Source organism: Megascapheus bottae, chromosome 3 (genome assembly GCF_031878675.1).
Source record: "Megascapheus bottae isolate mThoBot1 chromosome 3, mThoBot2.hap1, whole genome shotgun sequence".
Taxonomy (NCBI): domain Eukaryota; kingdom Metazoa; phylum Chordata; class Mammalia; order Rodentia; family Geomyidae; genus Megascapheus; species Megascapheus bottae.
In genome coordinates, this window is record NC_143511.1 from 56,496,944 (window position 1) to 56,501,476 (window position 4,533).

General features: G+C 35.2%; 1 pseudogene; it reads left to right on the forward strand.

Annotated features, from left to right (window-relative positions):
* Nucleotides 1–251: 251 nt before the first annotated feature.
* On the forward strand, nt 252–1,274 carry LOC150065518 (large ribosomal subunit protein mL65 pseudogene; annotated as a pseudogene).
* Nucleotides 1,275–4,533: the final 3,259 nt, after the last annotated feature.

The following is a 4,533-nucleotide window of genomic DNA, read 5'->3' on the forward strand; positions in this document are numbered from 1 at the left end:
AATTAAAGAAAAAAATCAGGAAAAAAAAAAGAAAAAGAAAAGAAAAATTTGTTGTTAGGGCCTTAATCACTCTCCCTCAGAATGCTTGAGACATCTAATCTATAACCAAATGCATATTACTTTGGCTTTCACTTTCATGTAGATAGAAAAAAGTTTCTCTGAATGCTTTTTTTTGGGGTGGGGGAATATCATAATAGAATTTCTGTTTCTCCAGGAAGGTCTGATCTGTTTGGAATAAAATTATTATGGTAATGACAAGAAAAATAGACTATGACCAACAACTTGAGGTATGACTTGTTGAATATTTCGCCCTCTCTGTTACTCGACTTTGTAACTGTGTCTACAGAGCCGCAGAGGAGAGTTTCAATCCCAGGCAGGTAGTCACAAAGCTAGAATTTTAATCATATCTCTTTGACTTGAAGAAATATTGGGAACTGCAGGCGAAGACGTCGGTCGCTAGGTGCTGGAGTCTAGTGGCCAGATGGCAGGTGACTGTCCACGTGTCCGGATCTGTGGTGGCTCTGCTGAGCCAACTCCACCTGTCCCTGGCCACCGCTGCCCTGGATCATAAATGTCCAGTTCACTTTTACTAGACGGGCGGAAAAGGTCAGGTTAATGCTTTAGGATCCCACATAAATGAGACACCACACCACCAGATTCTGATATCCACTCAGCTCCCAGAGTTTGTGCCATGGGGTTATTCTATCCTTGTAAAGAGAAGGATCCCAGACAAACTTCTATTGTTCAAACTGCAGGTATGAACACAGCATATTTATTGGCACAAAATTAGCTGACCCCTGTTTTTATGGCCACACTCAATTTCGTCTGTTACCTGGAGAATTAAAACGGGAAAAGGTATTGAAATTCAGCCGTGCCGACCACATAGAAACTATATTCAGAGCTGAAGCTGTTTCCTTGGGCTGGAACTCAAGCAATGTATCAAGTTGTCTGGAGCCAAGCAGACCTTCCTAAGGCCCTTTGCGTCCCAGGGTGTGATCACAGATGGACAATATTTTTTTCCCTTTTTCTGCTACTAGTTAAATACCTGGCACTGACTGTACAGGCTGATCAGGATAACCCTCATAAGAATATCTGCTGGGGAACACAAAGTAAGTCTTTCTATGAAACTATTGACGAAAATGACGTGAAAAGTTTTAATAGTGACATTCTACTTCAAATCATTCAGTTTTTACTGAGTACACTGAAAGAAGTCAGATCACCACCCTTGGTGAATGAAGAAAACTCACTTGATGCAGAAATCTGAAAATCTTTAAATTACACTGAAGAAATAATAAGAACTCTGCCACTTGTTACTGTGTTTTTGAGACTCCTATATTTTTTGATAAACTGTGATTAGGGCTTTCATTCTATTCATTGTTGAAAGATTTAACTTTTATTAGGTTGATTTGAAAATAGTTTTGTTTTCATATTGCTGATAGAACCATTGGGTATCCTCAATACCTTGGTGCTAACTGTGATTTTAAAAGTAATACAAAAAAATGTAGTGTAATGAATAATTAAATACTTGAGAATATCTTTAAAAAGTAATATTGAGCTATTTCTAGATTAGGTTTTTATACCATAAATGTTAATATGGTCAATAAATGTAAACCAATTTGCACTAAGTATTTTTACACAAGACTAAACCCAATTTCCCTTTGAATTTAAGACTAACTCCTGCTCATCTGGTAGGAAGTTCCAAGTGGCAAGTATGGATTAAATATTACATCTTAGAATATTCTTATGGACAAACATGGAGTTTACTATAGTTGATCCAAATTATCATGCCATTGTTTGAATCAAGATATTTGATAAAAGAAACTTTGAAAATTCTTTCTGACAGCAGCATAGAATTCCATTGTGTATAAATACCACATCTTGTTGATCCACTCATCAACTGAGGGACATCTAGGTTGGTTCCATATGTTTGCTATGGTAAATAGTGCTGCAATGAACATCCTTGTGCTAGTGGATTTAGTATGCCCTTGTTTCTGGACGATTGGGTAAATACCAAGTAGTGGAATTGCTGGGTCATAGGGGAGCTCTATGTTTAGTCTTTTGAGGAACTGCCATACGGCTTTCCATAGTGGTTGAACAAGTTTGCACTCCCACCAACAGTGTAGTAGTGATCCCTCCTGGCCACATCCCCTCCAGCATCTGTTGTTATTAGTTTTCTTGATCCTGGCCATTCTAACTGGAATGAAGTGGAATCTTGGTCAATAAAATATTTGACTTATTCTTTAATTTTGCTTTAATCAGAGAACTATTACGATGCTTGTCATTCAATAGAGACACAGAGGCTTACTTGTGTTTAACTCAGCCTTGTCTAACAACTGCCTATGGTTAAGCCATAGAATTAAAATGGTATAATTAGTAAGTAGCTTTATGATTCCCGAGACCAAGCTTTTGTAACTAAGGTAAAAACAACAACCATGAGCTGAATCACTTGCCATAATTAAGTTTGAGTAATCAACCTGAGTGGTGAAGTTTTGTGCATTCACCCTGACACTACTAATGATGAATTGGGGATATATTTTGGAAAGAGTTAATTTTTACCATCCCATCTTCATTCACCAGAAACCATTAGTTGTAATGTTATATTCTTGTAAATTTTGATTATATTCCTGTGAGCCCCCTAGGTTGTGTCATCTCCTGTCAATATGATGACTAGTAGTCACCATCTTATTAATCACATCAATAGGAACACAAATTACATTTCCTTATTAGGTTCATGGAAGTATTTTGTCAGATAACTTTTCAGGAATAGGAGATATGTGTGTCCCTCACACTAGGAATTATACATCAATGTGATTTTTCGTGACAGAGATAACACTCAAAGTATCTGCAGCTCTTCTTGCCTAGTGTACTTGTTTTCTTTTTCTCAGCTATTTCCTCTTTGTTTTATGGTTGCTATTGTTTACTTTAGGGACCCTTCTTCTGCTGATATACAATCCAGTGCAAATCTTAACTGTATGTTTCTCTAAACTATGACAATAATTTTATATTTTTGGAGGTGTGTGATACCACCCAACAATGGAAACACATAACTCTTAATTTTTTTCATATAATTTTATTGTAATTAATAGAAGATTACATTGTATTCACCAGATGGAAGGTACATTACTTCACAAACAATGATACCCTTTCTCATGTTTTGGTCCCCATTTCCCTCCCCTGCCCCTCATCTCATCTTGTTTTGGCAACTGTTGTCTAATAGTCTAGAATAGAATGTACATGGAAGTTAAAATTTTTGTTTTTCCTATGAAGTTTTTCTATATTCCCCATGGCTACCAGTTTTCTTGGACTATTTTAAATGTCAATTTTCAAGTAGTCAGGAGACTTTTGGAAGCTGTCACTAACATTTCTATATATAAACTGTTCTGATACTTTATCTACAAAAGTAATTTACATTTGGACTGATTTGTAGATTCTTAATCACAAGTTGTATTGGTGCATTCTGTCATTTAGAATTTTTTTAATCTGCAAAGTAATATTTTATCTTATCAATAAATTTATGAAAATAGTATTTTAGTTTAATGAACCTATGAAATATTCCAATATTACTATCAGGGCTCAGAGTATAAAACAGTTCCCATTCTGCTAAACCTCATATCTCACATGAATTTAAGTGATTCCCTATGAAATTGCTTGTATAATCTGACTAGCAATCTCAAAAGTTCATATAGAGTATGAAAAACCTCTATATCTTATGGGAAGAGAAAACAGGCTCAAACCTCAAATCTGCCAGCATTTTGCCTTTCAATGCATGCAATTATCAGTGGGCAAGTAATACAGTTCGACTGAGTGTGCAATATTAGCATATGGATGCTATGAATAAGCCTAACATCAATTCTAATAAATGTTCTTAATAACGTATGTAATGTTGGCATTGCTTCAATACTAGCATCCTATAAATACATATTGAATATTTTCTATAAACCAATTTGTTCCAATATGCATCCAGCATGCTATTCAACTTTTGAATACAAACTCTTTCTAGGTATTGCTCTGTTTTGAAGATGAAGAAATTAAACTCTGTGCAAGGAAATGAGTGCTAAATATTCTGATTATATTTTATAGGCTATGAAATGTTACATAAACCCAAGAGAATTTCTGGTCGCTGTGAAGACATGGAGGAAATGCTTTGTAATTTACAAAGGGGTTATTATTAATATTTTCCTAGAGTAAGATTATTAATTCTGGCATCCGATCTGTACTAAGTTAAAATAAAATAACCTAGATTTTTTACATGTGACATGAATGCAATAGTATCATTATTTTAGAGATACACTTGCTTTCTTTTATTTCACTGAAGTTTAAGCTAGTAGAACTGAAACTTTCTATATAAAAAGTGTGCAGTGTACTGCATTTATGATAGCGCAGACCCTTTTTCTTTAATAGGAGAATCAATCTTCGTTTTCTTTCCTTTTAAAGAGCTGTCTGTGATAGTTTTTGGATAGTGCTAGTCTGAACAAGGTCAGTTTTCCTACCAGACTTTTTCAACCTAGTGTCTTAAACTGCTGAGAAGCAATT